The following is a 19,937-nucleotide window of genomic DNA, read 5'->3' on the forward strand; positions in this document are numbered from 1 at the left end:
GTTTGGCTTTATACTTTTAAAAATATGTCCTTACAAAGAAAATAAGTTACAGTTCGCAATTAATTAGTTGTCTGAATTTAGACAACTTTTTCAGAGCGAGTATGAAGAATAATGTAACTACAAATGCTTTTTCTCCTTGTTATATGTGCTGATCTTAAATGCCTGTTATTCCAATTCTAGTATATGAATAACTGATTTAAAAAAAACACTATGTAACATATATAGCCTTCATTTTAAGTGATTTTTTTTTTTTTTTTTTTTTTACTCGTTGCATTCTTTTGAAAAGCTTGCTATCAGAAAACTCTGGCACATTAGCTCTCGCTCTCTCTCTCTCTCTTTTTTTTTTTTTTTTTTGAGACGGATTCTCACTCTATCGCCCAGGCTGGAGTGCAGTGGCACGATCTGGGCTCACTGCAACCTCTGCCTCCTGGGTTCAAGCCATTCTCCTGCCTCAGCCTCCTGAGTAGTTACAATTACAGGCACACGCCACCACGCCCGGCTATTTTTTGTATTTTTAGTAGAGACAGGGTTTCACCATGTTGGCCAGGCTGGTCTGGAACTCCTGACCTCAGCTGATCCATCCGCCTCAGCTTCCCAAAGTGTTGGGATTACAGGCGTGAGCCACCACACCCGGCCCACATTAGCTCTCCTAAAGCATATTAGCTCATAGTAAAGGATGGAACCTGACACTTACTCAGCTCTGAATGTCTGTCAAACACTGTGACCATGTGCTCATGTAAGAGAAAGGACAAACTATGTAATATTAATGTTTGCTATGTTCTGCATAACAATTCTGGAGCATTCAAAAATATAATGGACTTTATTCTACGCTCCCCTTTTTCTCTATCAGGATAGTAAACAGATACTGTTTTATAACGCTGACAGGAGGATAGAGCTGAGCAGTCCCTTAGACAATAAGGACAGAGGCTTGGGCATTTTTAGGGCTGAAGTTGTAGACGGAGGACTGGATTCCACAGCTGACTGGGAGGCAGGGCAGACCGGGAGGGCCATGACAGGGAGCCGTAGGTTTTTCTAATAGGAGAGAGCCTAGCCTGTGCTGGATGGTGACTGCTGGGATTCTTGCTGCCTCTGGATGGTAAGAACTGTCTCCTTCAGAGCACAGAGGCAGGCCCTGAAGCGTGAGTCTCTAATCAACAGGAGAGAGCCATCTCGGAGGACTCTGTTGATTCCATGGCAGGAATGTGCAGAGGTGTTATCAGCCCTGCTTGGCACACACACGTCATAGCTAAAATGATGGCCCCAACCATTGCCTGCTGACCACTTCTCCTCAGCACCAGCCTGGCCAGGAAATCCTATACAGTTTGATGGTAGTTGGCAAAGCAGCTGTTGGAATTATCTTCTGTCCCAGTGAGTGGGAGCTGGGAGACAGATGTTTCCTGAATGAGAAATAAAGAAACCTGAAATGTCTTCCTCCTGAGTGCTGACAGCCAAATCCATTTCTACTGTTGTCTTATTTAGACTTTCGGTATATCCTTAAAATAGACACTATTACTCCCAGTTTAGAGATGACAAAACTGAGGCTCAATGAGTGTAATTTTCCTAAAATCACACAGTTGTAAGAAATAGAACACGAACTACACAGTTGACCTTTGAATAACAGAGGTTAGAGCTGCGTGCGTACACTTACCAGTGGGTACACTTACCCGTGGGTTTTCTTCTGCCTCCGCCACCCCCGAGGCAGCAAAACCAGCCCCTCGCCTTCCTCCCCCTCCTCAGCTGACAAGAAAAGAAGACAATGAGCATGAGGACCTTTATGATGATCCACTTCCACTTCATAAATAGGAAATCTGTTTTCTCTTTCTTAGGATTTCCTTAGTTGCATTTTCTTTTCTGTGGCTTATGCTACTGTAAGAATACAGTATATAACGAATGTAACATACAAAATATGTGTTATTCAACCATTTATGTTGTTGGCAGGGTTTCTGGCCAACAGTGGGTTATATTAATAGTTAAGTTGTGAGGGGAATCCAAAGTTATACATGGATTTTTTGACGGCGTGGGGAGGTGGGCGCCTCGAACCCTCAAATTCTTCCTTGGTCAACTGCATTATTTTTTATTTTTTTATTTTTTTGAGATGGAGTCTCGCCCTGTCACCCAGGCTGGAGTGCAGTGGTGCGATCTCGGCTCACTGCAACCTCTGCCTCCCGAGTTCACGCCATTCTTCTGCCTCAGCCTCCCGGGTAGCTTGGACTACAGGTGCCCGCCACCACACCCAGCTAATTTTTTGCATTTTTGGTAGAGACTGGTTTTCACTGTGTTAGCCAGGATGGTATCGATCTCCTGACCTCGTGATCCTCCCGCCTCGGCCTCTCAAAGTGCTGGGATTACAGGTGTGAGCCACTGCGCCTGGCCAGCACTTTATTTTTAAAATTTCACCTTAATATTTCTGTTTAGCAAGAAAGAGAAATTTGAAAATCCATATTTTAATTTCCCCTAAAAAATTTGTATTTAAATTGTTGCCTCTTGAGACAAGACCCTCCTCACGGAGTCCTTAGGGAGGAAGGCGTGGGTCAGTGGGATCGAAGCCTGCACAGAAGCACCAGAAGGCCAGGTGTGCATCCGCTCTGAGTGGGAGGGAGAAAGGCAATGAGAAAAACCATGATGGTCGAGAAGGCATGGCCATTGCAAGTCAGAACATGAGGCGACCGCCTGTCCTGCCAGCCTCTTTGCAGGGCTCTGGGCATGAAGGGCCTGGGCATAGGACTGAGGGTGTCTCTGTCATTGTGCCTGCGTCACTGTCGCTATTGCATCTTGGAGAACCACACTTTCGGGAAGAAATCAAATACTTCTTTCTGAGCGTGCAGGCTGATGAATGCAAATTGCTCTTTTGCTATTATAAAGAAATATAGACGTGCTTGCCTGATTTATCAAAAAAAGTCTAAATGATTCCACAATACAGAAATTTTAAAACTGAAGACCCATGCATAGACTTTAAGACATGGGGGAGGCCGGGCGCGGTGGCTCACGCCTGTAATCCCAGCATTTTGGGAGGCTGAGGCGGGCGGATCCCGAGGTCAGGAGATCGAGACCAGCGTGGTGAACACGGCGAAAACCCGTCTCTACTAAAAATACAAAAAAAAAAAAAAATTAGCCGGGCGTGGTGGCGGGCGCCTGTAGTCCCAGCTACTCGGGAGGCTGAGGCAGGAGAATGGCGTCAACCTGGGAGGCGGAGATTGCAGTGAGCCGAGATCCCGCCACTGCACTCCAGCCTGGGAGACAGCCAGACTCTGTCTCAAAAAAAAAAAACAAAAAAAAAGACATGAGGGAAGCCCCACATGGCATAGAAACATCTGTGGTTGTATCCACACGCACAGTGCACTGGGGGTGAGGAAACAGCTGTCCTTTGCACTCAGAGGATTTTGCGACCCAAAAACAGGATTGAGAAACATTGCTTTAAGCTTGTAATGACTTGGTTATTTTATACTTGTTTCTATAAATTGTGAAAAATAAAAGTAGCTTCTAGTAATTGTTTATTCAGAAGTTTATTTAACGTTTCCTTGGAATTTCTGTTTTTAAATTTAAGAAATAAGTAGGCCGGGTGCAGTAGCTCACGCCTGTAATCCCAGCACTTTGGTAGGCTAAGCCGGGTGGATCATTTGAGGTCAGGAGTTTGAGACTAGCCTGGCCAATGTAGTGGAACGTCATCTGTACCAAAAATACAAAAATTAGCTGGGCATAGGGGTAGGTGCCTATAATCTCAGCTACTCAGGAGGCTGAGGAAGGAGAATTGCTTGAGTCCAGGAGGCAAAGGTTGCAGTGAGCTGAGATCACATCATTGCACTCCAGCCCAGGCAGCAGAGCGAGTCTCTGCCTCAAAAATAAATAAATAAATGAATAAAATATAAAATAATAAGATAAGTAGGTAGAAGTAGAAAGTAATCCAATGTTAGTTGCATAGCTGGTACATGCTAACACATGGCATGTATTATTTAGTTGTTAAAAACATTGGATTAGAGAGGTGCTGCCATCCCTGTGTGTGTCCCACAGTCTCACAGCTAATAACACAAAATTTCAACCCCAATCTACAGAAATTCAAAGCTCGTCTGCGCTTTCTAATCCACCAACAACTGTACATGCTCAAGGATCAACCAACAAAACCACCTACTGGCATTTTGAAATGCATATTGCCAGTGCCGTGGGGCATCGTGAGGAGATAACGAGGGAATCGTTCAACAAGAATCTCCACGGAAAACCAGATGATGCAGATTGGAAGATGGGATTTCCCTGATTCTTAATTGCATTTCAGCTTTTAAGTCAGGGGTGTCCAATCTTCTGGCTTCCCTGGGCCACACTGGAAGAAGAAGAATTCACTGGGCCACACATAAACTACACTAATACTAATGATAGCTGATGAGAAAAAAAAAAAATCTCATAACGTTTTAAGAAAGTTTATGAGTTTGTGTTAAGCCACATTCAAAGTCACCCTGGGCAGCATGTGGCCTGTTGGATGAGCGTGATTTAAATATTTTAGAAAAGACAAGTTTCAGGGCCTTGTTCTAACCTACAAGTAAGACAGGGAGCTTGATGCCTGGTGTCATTTTCCATGAACCACTTGAATCTTTTCCTGTATGAAGCATTTAATCCATTCCTGTGATTACAATGCTGTGTTTTTTTCATTACCTGAGCCATTTATTTCCATATGTAAATAAAAATATCTCATTTTAACTGACATCAATTGCAGGAGACTAGATATTTATTCAGAAGCTGATAGGGAAAGATTCTAACTGCAAAAAGACAAGGAAAAAGAAAATACATGGTAAAAGTTACCCCTCATACTGACATTAACTTGCCAAAAATTATTCCTGTCTTGCTTCACTGTTTCACTTTTACCCAACCCAGTGTTCCATGGAGTGTCATCTCATGACATAGCCAATTTAAGGAAACAACTAAAACAAACAAACAAAACACCTTTTAGGCCGGGAGTGGTGGCGCAAGCCTGTAATCCCAGAACTTTGGGAGGCTGAGGCGGGCAGATCACCTGCGATCAGGAGTTTAGAGACCAGCCTGGCCAACCTGGTGAAAACCCGTCTCTACTAAAAATGCAAAAATGAGTCAGGTGTGGTGGCTCACGCCTGTAGTCCCAGCTACTCAGGAGGCTGAGGCAGGGAGATTCGCTTGAACCCCAGAAACGGAGGTTGTAGTAAGCCGAGATCATGCCACCACACTCCAGCTTGGGCAACAGAGTAAGACTCCATTTCAAAAAAAGCAAGTTTTAAAGTGCTTAAAATATAAATGTTGAAGTGATACAAGTTCATTCCAAACAAATTCAAAACAAGTCACTGGAATGGGCTGGAACCTCAGCAGATTGATGGCTGTGTTAGGACTTGGCAGGTGACCGGCTCCAGACCCACTCTGGGGAGGGTGGGTGGATGGGCACAGAAGCACCTGGGAAGGAAGCAGTGAAGCAGCTCTGTTGGGGGCTTGAGGAAGCCTCTGCTTGGTCCTGGTCATGCCCCATCCTGTGTCCTTGCCTTCTCAGAGACTCTCAGTAACGACACCTGAGAATCAAGGAAGAAGAGAAAACTCTCCCCCACTCCATCCCTTCCAACCTGCTGAGTTCAAAGGCAGAATTTCTCAGCTGGAACTATCCAGGTCCACAAACTTTGTCAAATCTGGTTCCCAAGCAACAGAGAGAAAACTATTCTGTTGCCATTTTTAAAAGTTTGGCAACATTATTCTATGTTTTAAATAAGCTATTGTTTGCACGACATTATAGAAACGAATAATTACAAGCTACTGGATTAGAGAAGAAGAGACTGTCCGCCTACTACTTGACTGGTCTTGCACAATTCACTTCACTTTTATTATCAAGTTTTCTTTCCCATCTGTGAAATGGGGCTGATGGTGATGTCCACCATGAGGGACACGGATTCCTGCTGGGTGCTTTGTAAATGTCAATTGTCCACATTATTGTCAGCACTGAGCTTAGACGTGGGAAACGGTTGAAAAGAAAGGGAGAAACCACAAAGAAATCACAAAGTGATTCATACTCTATTTTATGATCAAAAACCATGAGAGAAAATGAAAGGAGGACAGATAGTTCTGATAGTCTTATCTTCTTAGAGAAAAACATCTGGAAAATGAAATTTCCTCTTCTTTCAGCTTCACTGGCTGAGATGCCAGTGTTCAAAATCATCAACAGGAGAAAACCTTATGTGAGCGAACAGAGAAGAAACCTGTGACCTCCCAGCCAACTTCAAAGGCATAGTTTGGTGATTGACAATTCTGAAGGGATAGAAGTGAAATAATCTGATTTAGAAAAATGTGGAGCATGATTCTGAGAACACGTATTTTATTGCAGTATTTTGATACTTTGGTTCTAAGGTGAATATTCTTTGTGGCGTTTTGACTCTGGAGCCTGATGGCATTTGTTTCAGTGTGTTTTAGGACCCAATGACACAAGGCTCTGTCATGACTACACTGGATAATTCTATTTCTTACAAAAAAAAAAGGGGGGGGGGAAATAGGAGTAATGGAAAGAGAGAAAATAATATAAAAGACGCCAGAAGGGTAAAACTGATCACATCAGTCTTTGTATTTCCTGTAGGAAATTGTCTTACAATTCCAAAAGATCTCTTCTGAATGCAGAATAAGGAGGGTGGAATAGAATTTCAGAAGGTGCTAGATTTTTAAAATAATCCCCTGTTATCTGGACCTCTGGCTCCTATAAACCACATTCTGTTCAATGTGGAGATCGTTTCCTGTTGTCTCCTTCAGATCTGAAAGCTTAGCAATTTGTGATTATTTCTGTGCTGGAAGAAAAATTCCTCATAATGGATAGTACATCCTTTTTGTGAGCAAAAGCTATTTCTGCATGTTATAAAAGTATCCTAAGATCGAGGAAAGCCCATCTCTAATGAAAACTGATGATAATCAAGTAGGGATGTCATGGTGGTAATTATGCTCCAAATCGAATGCTTCACTGGGAGGGACACCTTCCCTGTCTCAGGTCCAACACTAGGACACTGCAGTGTGATTTTGAGCATCTGTCGCCAAACTACACAGCCTCTTGGTAGTACTCACCCAATAACCCTTAGAGAGTCCCTTGTTGCCTTCAAGTTTTGAATAGTGAGTTGCAATTAGAAGAATGGATTGTAATCTGTGTATATCACTCTCCACAAAGCTGAGAATGAGGCAATCGCCTGACTATGATCTGAGCTAGTTTTAGAAAGTGAATAAAATGAAAATAGGAGTTAAAATACTTCTGTCAAACGGTACTCACTGCACAATCCAAAATCAACTTGCTTTTTGTAGGTAATCTCTGAGATCTTACAATTTCGATTCACCAAGTGAAATTACATGAGCATTAGGTCTTCATATGTTTCCATCCAAGAACTATGCACTTTAAGTGTTTCTCCCAGTGGAACATGACTTCTGCCTGTGTACCATTAAAAAAAAAATGCTGTTACCGTGTCGACAAAAAATGGGAATTTATTTTTTCTGAAAGTGATTTACTTTGTATTTACTAATTTGAATGAAAACTGCAGAATAGAGGTTTATAAGGCCCTGGAAATAGCTATTGATTTTTTGGAAGGAAAAAGAGGTAGAAAATTCTAAGGCAGAGAAGATTCATAGGCAGTAGAAATCAGGGCAGATCAGTTTGATTTTCCTGTTTGACACAGGGTCCAAAATGTAGGACAAAAAAGACACAATTACAACAAATTTATAGACCTAATTGGCTTTTCTCTGTGCTTCATGAATGAGGCAGCCTCTCTTCTACAAAACAGAATGACAGCTCCCCTGGGCAATGGTAGACAGTGAGATTTGTAAGGTGGAACAAGAAAGACACAAAAGAAAAAAAAAATGGTGGGTTAACATCAGTTACCTCCAGTTACTTTTCTTAAAAGATAAAAGCAGAGGGGTCTTTCTTATGACACTGACTCAAGTACACTGGAATCTCTTGTCTTCAAGAATAACTGGTCTGATTTGTGAACTATCTGCTTCCTTAAAGTTTCTGTTCTGTTATGAGTTCTTTACTTTTGGTTTGTTCTGGTTTGTTGGAGTCCAGTGCAGGAGCTCAGTCCAAATCAATGGCCTCCCATAACTTTTGTTTAACCGTTTTGAGTCAAAAACAGAGGGCCTGACTTTAGACAAAAGCCAAAAAAGGAAATGTACCCTCCAGTGGGAGCTCCTGCAGAGCTGTGGCTGGATGGCTCGGACGTGCCGTCCAGAGCTCTAGTATTGGTGATTCTGAGTGGGGAGTCAGAGGTGACTGTCCGTATGCCAGGTATCTCCAAATGTTTCACACACAGCCAGGGCGGCCACAGGTTCTGAGACATGCATCAGGTCTTCAGGAAGAGACAGCATTGTGCAAGATGAACATAAAAACTGTGCTAAAGAAGAAAGAACACAGATGAGATGAAAAAGGAGACAGACCGTGAGTCTGTGGGGAGGAGGGTGGCTTCGGAGATGGGCTGGATTCAGGGTAAGAGGGACCATATGTCAGGAGGAATCAGCTGAGCAGCTGGAATTAGGAATCCCACTGAGACGATGGCTGATGTACTGCAAGGCAAGGCAAAAGTTGACCACCAAGGCCAAGACTCTGGAGACTGTGGGGAGATGGAAAATGGCCTGGAGTGGCACTGCCTGTGGGAAAGTGGTATGACTTTAATAGCTGCCCAAGGACAGATCTCAACAACAGAGTCCTGATAGAATTTCAAGGCTGAAGATGGAGAGGGTTTGGGAAGCTTTGACTGAGTGCATTCACTATTTGAAAAGAAAACACACCTGGTGAATGTAAGTGCATTCCTGTTTCAACAGAGGCAGCAGCCCTTCCTGATACAGAAGAACGCAGCGATAGATGCTGAGTTGGAAGTGTCAGATTCTAGTATAATCCTATTCAAATGTCAGCACATAAATCCATCTGGGTATTATCTATGAAATATAGTTAATTCCTCTATCCTTCTTAAAGGTAATTCCAGTAGCACTGAATTGTCAGTGTGATGCTTTTCGTCACTTCTCTTTGAATCACACAAAGCAATATTTTCAAGTAAGTAGATAGGGTTCATCAATTGCTAGGCGTGTCACCTCCAAATATGCTGCCTGAAATCCCTGCTTCAAATGTCTGGAACTTGTATTAGATCACAGGTGAGCATGACAGTCTCTTTCCTAGAGAAGAGTACATTGTAACTCTCCTGACTTCTAATTTTTGGGGTCCCCAGAGAGGCCAGTCTTACCTCACCTGGATATGGAAGAAAATAAGAGAAAACCAAAAGGAAAAGGCCTGAGAAGAAGTACATTTCTACAGAGAAATTAAAAGGAAACATCATTCTATGACCCAAATGAAACAACTTTCAGTTCCTCCATCTCTTATGTGAAATGTCTGTCCCCAGTATGGGGACACCACCAAAGCAAATCAGTTCTGGGGATGCCTGACCACGAGGCGAAGTGATCAGCCCCATCCAGACTTAGCCATTCTCGATGGTATTTGAGGGAAATTCACAGAAAGGCTTCTTCACAGGTCCACAGGCTCTGAAGGCTTTTCCTAAACTTTAGATTCAACCAGCCAATTTAGATCCACAGCAAGACCAAGGCAGGTGCCTAGACTTGGAGATGCCGTCAACAGAAGCTGGCCCAGGAACTCAGAGCCAGTGTTGACCCTGAAGGGGAAGAGGATATAATCATACTTTGCTAAACACAATCACTGAAATAGGAATCTAATTTATAACTGAATTATTATCTGAAGTCCATACAAATTGGAAACATTTCCCTCATTTTGTAGATTACATGACCGAGACTCATGGAGTTCTGGATTAACAGGTAAACGTTTCCAAAGTCTCACCATTTCTGGTATAACATGCACCTGTCTCATCTGTAATGGGAATCACACCTAGAAGTCAGCAATCCCAGCACAGACCCTCAAGTGCCATGCCAAGCCCTGCAGGCCTGTTTTGTTTGCTCAGAACTCCGGGAAGTAGCACCTCATTAAGTGGGGAGTTCCAGAAGTTCTCTTTAGGGAAGTGGGTATTTAATTTCACCCTAAAGGATGAGAAGAAATTTCACAGGACAAGTTCAGGAGATAATGGGAAAGGACGAAGTGAAAATATTTTGAACTGAATGGACCTTTTATGCACCAATTCTCAAGTAAGAAAAACAAAGTCATATTAAAAGAATTCACAAAGTAAAATGTCTGTGATGTGAATTGTGTGTCAAAAATGAAGTTTTCTGATCTCATCAGGACTGGGAATCTTTAATCGATCTTGAGCAAGTAGGCCAGGATGGGACTATCTTTGCTTTTTAGTCCACTTTTAGGCAAGTCACTTCAACCTCTTTGGGGCTGATTTTCCTCCTTAGGAAGGTGGTAGTAAAGATGAAAATAGTAAGTAGTAAATAGCTAAACCAATATATTAATTAACCAGTATATTAATATACTGATATCAAATGTGATAATGTAGGAAGACTTTTGTAAGACATTATCCAAATATTAATTGTTTTTCTTGATAGTCTTACTGGTTGCAGGACACTTTAGAAAAAAAATTTAGAAACAAATAAGGGAAATGAAAACCTTCATCTTTTTTACCTTGAGACCACAGGGAAGAAAAGACACCAGATGTTTCCGATCAAGAGACAAGAGAAACATTCAGCGTGACCCTAGAAAATCTTTCTAAAGAGATTTCACAACACTCAGCTGATGTTTCGGGTCCATGAAACCATCTTTAGATGAATGATGCCTTCTTACCCGTGAGAGGAAGTGAGCAGCGAGGAGTCCTGTCAGTTCCGGAAGGAGTATTTGTGTTACTGTTCTTCATTGTCTGCAGTTCTGTGAGTACTGATCTCATTATTCCACAAGGCGGATTTCAGCAGCAAGGAACATATCGTTTTTTTACATTACAATGAAATTCCATTTTTTACTTAAATATATTTTATGTCAATGCTTTTCTCTAGTGGGCTCCCTATATATTATTTTAGTATTAGTAACTTCAATATTTCTTCTTTTCTTTTCCTTGAGACAAGGTCTTGCTCAGTCGCCCAGGCTGAAGTGCAGTGGTGTGATCATAGCTCACTGCAGCCTCAACTTCCTGGAGTCAAGCAAGCCTCCCACATCAGCCTCCTGAGTAGGTGAGTAGGTGGGACTACAGGTGTGTGTCATTACATCTGGCTAATTTTTAATTTTTTGAAATAGAGACAGGGTTTTACTATGTTTACCAGGCTGGTCTCAAACTCCTGGCTCAAGTGTTCCTTCCACCTCAGCTTCCCTGTGTTAGTCTGGTTCCACACTGTTATAAAGAACTACCTGAAACTGGGGATTTTATGAAGAAAAGAGGTTAAAGTGACTCCCAGTTCTGCAGGCTGTACAGAAAGCATGGCTGCGAGGCCTCAGGAAGCTTACAACTATGGCGGAAGGCAAAGGGGCACAAGCGCATCTTACCATAGCAAAGCAGAAGAGAGAGCAAGAGAGAAAAGGGGAGGTGCCAACACATGAAACCATAAGATCCATCTCATGAGGATTCACTCACTATCACGAGAACAGCACAGGGAAATCCACCCCCATAACCTACCACCTCCCACCAGGCCCCTGCCCTGACACTTGGGGATTACAATTCCACATGAGATCTGGCAGGGGACACAGAACCAAACAATATCCACTCCCAAAGTGCTGGGATTACAGGCGTGAGCCACTGCACCCAGCTGAGTTTTATTAAATTTGATCCCATCTTTAAACAAACTTCATTTTCACGAAACATTATATCGTAAGTCAATCAATTATTTTACATTTATTTCTTTAACGATCCTATTTTGACTAAAAATCATCATCATATATAAAACATTATCTTAAAAGAAAATAAATGACTTTGTTTTCTTTGTGTTATAGAGGAGTAGCTAACATTGCAAAGGTTATGACTGAAGAATCATATAAAAAGTGTTTGGTTGTCAAATGATCAAAAGTAAATGATAGCTGAAAGTGATTTGTTGGATTTTCACCTACTTTAATGTAGACATCTTCTCCAATTGATTTGAATGTAGGCTGTTTTTGGCTTAACGTAATCTGGAAGGTAGTCAGCTAAGTGGGGATTTCAAGAAGGTAATGGGATATACAGGTAATGGGAAGGTGAGGAGAAGGGTACGGGCTAGGAATAAACACCTGGGCATCATCAGAAAATCATATGATAAGCCACATAATTGGAGACATTACCAAGAGAGTGGGAGTGGATACAGAAGGTAGGAAACACCACACACCCCCATGCAGTTATACGCAGTTACACATCGCTATAAAGTTCTTCATTTTCATTGCAACACAGTGTTCTACGGTATACAAGTATCTCAACTGATGTATCCATTTCATTGTTGACAGCCATTTTGACTGTTTTCAGCACGGTTCGCACACAATGCTGTTCTGAACGCCCTTGCACGTGGCATGGTGCACACCTACGAGCATTGGGGTGTGTTTACACTAGTGCCCGTCAGGGCCAGCCTCTTAAGGGCAGGTGTGCTGGAGGGAAGTGGAGGTCATAGAATGCGGGTAACTTAAACACTTAAAGATGCAGGACAGAATTCTATTTCTTCAATTATGAAACCAGAAAGAAAGTATAAAATGGTTATTTAAATTTGAGAAAATTGGCAGTAAAATAAACTCCCGGCTCTGTGTAGTGTGCAGGGGTCCCTCTCAGGGTGAGCACTGCATGCGTCACTGGAAAAACAGAAATACATTGGACTGGAGGGGATGGCCCAAACCTTAGATTTCTTAATACATGGCAGGTCCACTGTATTAGCTGCATAATTTCCAAAGGTTTCTAAATTATAAAACTCATTTTAGATAAAGGTTTGTGAAACTGCATGTCAAAGTGAGCATGAGTGTGTACACGTGTGTGTAAATATCACACTTTAATAATAATGTATGGGGGTTTTATTGCTCCATGTTCAACTCAGTCTTAAAATTCCAGGCTTTTAAAATTATTGACAAGTTATGAGATGGTTCCTGCTATAAGAGTGTGGACTTCAATTGTTCTTTCCCCTTTTTTTTTTATGAAGATTGGAGACCTGTTGTGTGTTACCTTTGGAAGGTTTTCCACAGTTGAGATCCAGTTGCTCCAGCATCATTTGTTGAGTGGTCTCTCTTCATCCACAGAGCTCCAGAGTGTCTCCTCTTACAGGACTCCTACACGTGTACGTCTCTTTTGGGGCTCTTTGTTTTGTTCTACCGGTTGTTGTCATTCCTGGCACTACCAGCTTTCTGCCTAAATTGCCGTAGCTTTAGTAGAAACTTGAATTCTTGCGTAGCAAGCTCTCTTTCCTGTTCATCTTCAAGAATATCTAAGATATCTTTGAATCGTTCCATCTCCACATTAATTTCAGAATCAGCTTGTTAGTTTCAGTACATTTTTGCTTTTGATTAAAATTGCATCTTACCCCAAAAATGAAATGGAGAATAATTGACATTTTTTTTTAAAAGTTGAGACACGGTCTTGCTCTGTTGCCAGTGCTGGAGTGCAGTGGCATGACCATAGCTCACTGCCGTCTCAGACTCCTGGGTTCTAGTTTTCGTCCTACTTTGGCCTCCCAAAGTGCTGAGATTACACGCATGAGCCACCATGCCCAGCCTAAATGACATATTTTAATATTAAATCTTCCAAACCATGAGCCTGTTATGTCTCCAGTTTTAAATATCTCCTTTAATAATCCAATAAAATTGTATAAGTTCCAACATATGGTTCTGGTGCCATACAACATATGGTAATCTGTTGTAATTATTTCCAGTTATTTCACACCTTTGATGTTATTATGAATTATATTTTGTTGAATTTTTTGTTGCTGGTATACAGAAAAGTTTTTAAAATTTTTTGATATATATGTTTTATATGTATATCTCTCTTAGATTTTTATGTATTTAATTATGTCATTTGAGAATGACTATTTTACTCTTCTTTTCTAAGCTACATATTTTAGAGGTTGTTTTTGTTCCTCTTTCCTTTTTCAGTGGGCACAAATTTCAGCATGGCGTTAAGAAGAACTGTGAGTGGGCATTCTTGCCTTGTTTCTACTTTCAGAGGAAGATATTTTGTTGTTCCCTGTTGATATTTGCATTCAGATGTTTTGTGAGTCCTTCTTAGTATATGAAGGGTATTATATTCCATTCATTATTTCATTCAGTTCAAAAAATTTTCTACATTTGACCATATATTTGTGATACAAAGAATGTTTAGCAGTGTATTTCAAAAACATATTTCAAAACATATGGGAATTTTCCAAATTTTTCTGGCTATTCATTTTCTAACTTAATTGCTGATAATTAAGAAAGTAAATTATTATCTTGTCTGAGTTAAGCATTGTATGAATGCCAGTAAAAAGAGAAGTAGAGAAAATCATGCAAGATAAATTGGGTATATAGGTTCCTAAAATGTGATACCTGAGCTAGAGTGGAAGAAGCTGCAGCTTTAGAACCAGTTTAGATTCTTGGTTTGTTTTCATCTTTCCTTGACTCTGGGCCACTTCTGTATCACCTACGTTTACAATGATTGAAGGTCACTCTAGGTTCATTTACTTTTTATTCTAAAGCCAAATATTTAGGTCCATTAGAGGCCAACATTATTACTAAGAGCTCTTTAGCACCCAATGACATTTTTCTTTCAAAAGGTCAATATTTTATAGAATCTAAATTAAGTGGGAAAAGAGATTTAAGATTCGCTATGAATACATTCTAATTATTTTTACAACATTTTATAACAGGATTAAACTTTTGGTGAGTTCTGCTAAACTATGATAACTACAAATCTGGAAACCTTTTTCTCCCCCCCAAAATAATTTTATCTTTTAGCTTCTTTCTTCTTTTTTGTTCCTCTGTTTTTGGTGATACATTGAGAGTAGATTTTAGCAATTTTAAAGTAAGAGGGCTATTCTCCTCAGTACAAGTTCTCCTAGGAAAAATTTTTTAAAAATCAGACATACTTACCAATCTGAGAATAAACTTAATAGTGATATAAAGGTAAAGTCATGGGAGGATTAAAATCTGGATTAAAATCAAGATACGGAATTCTATAAAAATAAATATGATTTCTGATATCTTTTTAAAGGTGCTGAACAGCTGAGTACACTCTATTTTCAAAGAATAATGTTTTCCCTGGGTCCCCGGTCAGCTATGATTTCCCAGGATGATATAATGTTTCTTGCACTGGAAAAATACATATTATTTTTAGGTTAAAAGTAATAAAAAGTGTTTTATTCCCTGTGGCTATCCCTCCTCCTCAAGCTACTACGAAAATGGTGAAAACAGAAAAATCAAAACAAGAATACCAACGGATATATTTTCTAAAACTTAACATGCATGTCTTTGAGAATTCAATTTTGTTAGCCACATTTCAGGTATATAATCTTTTTCCTTTAATAATCTATGATTTAAATGCTCAAATGTTTTTAAGCATGTGGTGCTGGCTCCAAAGAACCCTCCATCTTGAGAGATGCGACCCTCCCCAGGTTTCTCCCTTCATCACCACCAGCATCCGTTCTCTCTCTGGACAAGCTCTCCCTGAGCAGAAGGCTTAATTGTGAAATGGAATGCCCTGGATAATGAGAGAAAAAAGGGGAAAAGAAGTCCTTTAGATATCAGAGAGAGAATGATGATATAAGGGATGTGGCATATTGATTTAAATATTAGCATATTGATTTAAATTACCTTGAAGATATGTACAAGCTGTAATTAAGAATTAAACATTAGTAGGTGTCATTTTGATCATAATTAAGGGGCCTCAGGTAGCACTGGCAGCTTGACTTCCACTTGGAATTTCTTCTTCTAAGTATTAGGCACGTGCTTCTCTCCGTCATGGTACCACCCATCCAGCTTGCACTCCTCCTAGGATCGCTGGAGATTCGCCTCATATTGCAGACCTAACCTGCACTCTGGGTTGTCTTGTTAATTTCTGAAGTACCCCTCCACATAGATCTATCTGTGTGACTGCATGCCTGGTCTGATCTTTATACGGTCAGTAGGTGTTGAGTTTTACCACTCTGGGTTGTCTTGTTAATTTCTGAAATACCCCTCCACATAGATGTATCTGTGTGACCACGTGCCTGGTCTGATCTTTATACGGTCAGTAGGTGTTGAGTTTTACCACTCTGGGTTGTCTTGTTAATTTCTGAAATACCCCTCCACATAGATGTATCTGTGTGACCACGTGCCTGGTCTGATCTTTATACGGTCAGTAGGTGTTGAGTTTTACCACTCTGGGTTGTCTTGTTAATTTCTGAAATACCCCTCCACATAGATCTATTTGTGTGACCACATCCCTAGTCTGATCTTTATATAGTTAGTAGGTGTTGAGTGTTACTGATTTTTGGTCCCCGAGCTGGGTACATTCAGGAACACACATATGCCCAGGTTTATGGGCCGTTATTCACAAGGTTCTCTTAGGTTTTCTAATGTGAACATTGTGTAGTCTTGGCAAGACTCAATAAAAACTCTCTAAAAGAAAATAGCTAGAAACAAACATGGTATAAATTGCAGTATCAGAAGCCCTGTGCTGAAATAAAGCAAGAGTTCATGTAGCCTGTGTTCAGCTTCTGACCACAGCATCCAGAGAGAGCCTGCAGTGGGAATCATGCTTCTACTGAGTTTTCAAATTATGATCATGGAACACACATTCTCCTGGATGCCAAAGTGACTCATGTTTCATGGATCAGCCTAAAGGTCAGTTCCTCTACTAAACTACTTTGAATCCATAGTCCTACAGTTTAAAAATCTGGAAGGCAATTCCGAGGTCACCCAGAGTGATAAGGTCATTGCAATATTTAAATCATGAGTTGAAAACACTTTGCACAATGTAACATGCTATAAAAAAACAAATATTTGTAGGAATTATTAAGACCCTTCATCAGCATTCCTGTGGAGTCATCGCTAGGAAACTTGTGGTCTCTGAAAAGAGGACTGTTTTTATACACAATCAATGTTTCTGTGTTTTGATAGACAGAATCAATAGCTACCAACTGTTCAGCTGGGCTCAAACCACCAAACAGCTGGCTCTATATTCACATCCTCGTGGTTCAAAATACTTTTAACCCTATGATGTATAAATTCCTACTCTGCACAGTTTTTACACACTGACCAATATATACACATCACAGAGGACACATTTAGTGCTGCACTTCCTGCTATGACTGTTAAAAAAGACAAGAGGCTCCCTGCTTGGCAGCTGTGATGGCCTAGGAGTCAATTTCTCAGCAGCACCATTCTGGAACATAAAATCTTACATTTAATTATATCTACTGCACAGTTTTCAGAGTTTAGCTTAATAAACAGTCAACTGCAAAGATCTAGAACCAGAAATACCATTTGACCCAGCAATCCCATTACTGCGTATATACCCAAAGGAATATAAATCATTTTATTACAAAGATACATGCATGCATGTGTTCACTGCATTACTATTCCCAATAGCAAAGACATGGAATCAACACAAGTGCCCATCAATGATAGATTGGATAAAGAAAGTATGGTACATATACACTATGAAATACTATGCAGCCATAAAAAGGAACATAGTCATGTTCTTTGCAGGAACATGGATGGAGCTGGAAGCCATTATCCTCAGCAAACTAATGCAGGCACAGAAAACCAAACACCACATGTTCTCACTTATAAGTGGGAGCTGGACAATGAGAACACATGGACACGGTGAGGGGAACATCACACACTGGGGCCTGGGGAGCATCGGAAAACATAGCTGATGTATGCTGGACTTAATACCTAGGTGATGGGTTGATAGGTGCAGCAAACCACCATGGCACACATTCACTTATGTGACAAACATGCACATCCCGCACATGTACCCCAGAACTTAAAATAAAAATAAAAATTTTAAAGGAATTAAGAAAGGAAAAAAGCAATCATCCTTTTTGTACAGCTGAAACTCATCCTCAAAAGTACTTGGAACACTGCACTCATATTCTTAGTGCTTCCAAAAATCTCCCAAGATTATCCCATTGTTTTGGAAAATAATACATTGTGTGTATATAATGAATCTATATAAAGGGCATCTAAGGTTGATATGAAAAGACTCATCTTGCGTGATATGCATATGCTGAGAATTGTGGGTCTATGCAGATCGCCCTGGTCAATTTTACCTTAGAGTTTTGGGGAGGTTAATTTTGCCTAGAAATACAAGATCACTTCCCTTTTTTTTTATTTTTTATTTTTAGATCACTTTATTTAGGGATGCGGCAATGGCAGTAGTTCTCAAAAGGAAGCCGGGTAGAAGCAAATTAATTTCTAAGGTATTCTAGACTCAGATGTATTGCAGATGCTAACTCACTCTCGCCAGTTGGCATCGATGTCCTAGTCAGACGGGGACCAGGGAGTCTTTGTCGGTGTCTGTGGGTTCCTGCTTCTCAGCACCAGCATCAGGGGGAGACGAAGTGCTGATTAGGAGAACACACATTGGCAGGCGCACGTGACAACCCTGGTCGGTGCTCTATCCGTCTGGGTTTGTCCAACAATTTAGTTCCATAAAGAAGAGAACACAAAAGTCCTGCCCGCTAGGGAGGAAATCATCACTGAACTAAGTAAGGGGTAAGATTCTGACTCCGGTCTGATAATTCCTGGAACAGGTTGAGGACGACGAACATGACCTAGGATGTATGAGGTGAGAAAGGGCACAGTGAGCCCCAGGTCCAGGACACTGGTAGGTGTGTGGGACCTGAGATGCACGTTGACCTCATGTTGTTCTGGTCAAGCAACATTTAAAGATGAATGAGAATCTATGCAAGAATAGAAAGAGTCCCCAGGATGGAAACACCGAAAGAAGACAGGTTCTGGAAAAAATGTGGAAAGTAGAGAAGAGGGGTGAGGTATCCATACGCGCCCTGTAGCATGTCTGTGTGATAGAGAGATGCAGAGAACCAAGGAATCAATGGTGATTAAGACCCTGATTGCAACAGGTGCATATGCAACTAGGTAGAAGAATTTTAAAATTATCTAAATAATTTAACTCCTCCCCAAAAAGTACTTCACTAAGCATTTTTAAAACGCACATGGACCCTACCTTTCAGAAGTCGCTTATCCTAACCAAAATTTTTCAGGAGGGTTTCCTAGTTAATGGATGTGCTGCTTGCCACTGAAACCTCCTAAACCATGTAACTCATTATGTTTGCAGAATTATGTGAGGCAGATGCCCAGTAAGACCAAGAATGCAGAGAAATCTAATAGAAATGCTGGAAGCAATCATAAAAGTCTTTAAAGGCAGACTTGAGTACTGTCAGCCTTATGCTACTTCCTTTGTGTAAGATTGAGTTATCTTAAACTGTGTCCATGGGAAATAAAGGAGAAAAGAAGCCTGCTTTTTAAAGGCTTTGTGTTACGAAACTGCATTTAGAGTTTATTAGAAACAGGAATAACTTAGGTAGCAAGGTCAATCAGACGTTAAAAATATACATGTGGGGCCGGAGCTGGTGGCTCGTGCCTGTAATCCCAGCACTTTGGGAGGCCGAGGCGGGCAGATCACTTGAGGTCAGGAGTTTGAGACCAGCCTGGCCAACATGGTGAAACCCTGTCTCTTCTACAAATATGAAAAATTACCGGGCATGGTTGCATGCACCTGTAACTCCAGCTACTCGGGAGGCTGAGGCAGGAGAATTGCTTGAACCGAGGAGATGGAGGTTGCAGTGAGCTGAGATCATGCCACTGTAGTCCACTCTGGAAACAGAGCAAGACTCCTTCTCAAAATACACACACACACACACACACACACACACACACACACACACACAGAATATAGAAAATGTATATATACATACAATACAAGATATAGATTAGGTAGTTTAAAAGAAAAATTGCACTGTACAAGATGAGCAAACAAATTTTATTTTATATATTTATTTTATTCCTACACTTTTACCAGCAATAGGGAAGTGCGCACAGACAGATATGGTCTGGAAACCCAGCTTCCTTGAAACAAAAGAATGGAGAGTTTCAAGAGCTGAGTGGGGGAATC

General features: G+C 40.9%; 2 long non-coding RNA genes across 2 annotated transcripts in view; both read right to left on the bottom strand.

Moving 5' to 3' along the window:
- The window catches only part of LOC134730951 (uncharacterized), a 283,270-nt gene that overhangs the window by 228,596 nt on the left and 34,737 nt on the right, over window positions 1-19,937 (bottom strand). The window lies entirely within an intron of this gene.
- LOC134730950 (uncharacterized) lies at window positions 242-4,423 on the bottom strand. The gene is made up of 2 exons (XR_010112890.1): window positions 1,665-4,423; window positions 242-1,397 (listed from the first exon to the last, which is right to left on the bottom strand). It is a non-coding gene; the product is annotated as an uncharacterized LOC134730950 (long non-coding RNA).

This window comes from Pan paniscus, chromosome 7, assembly GCF_029289425.2.
Source record: "Pan paniscus chromosome 7, NHGRI_mPanPan1-v2.0_pri, whole genome shotgun sequence".
Lineage (NCBI taxonomy): Eukaryota > Metazoa > Chordata > Mammalia > Primates > Hominidae > Pan > Pan paniscus.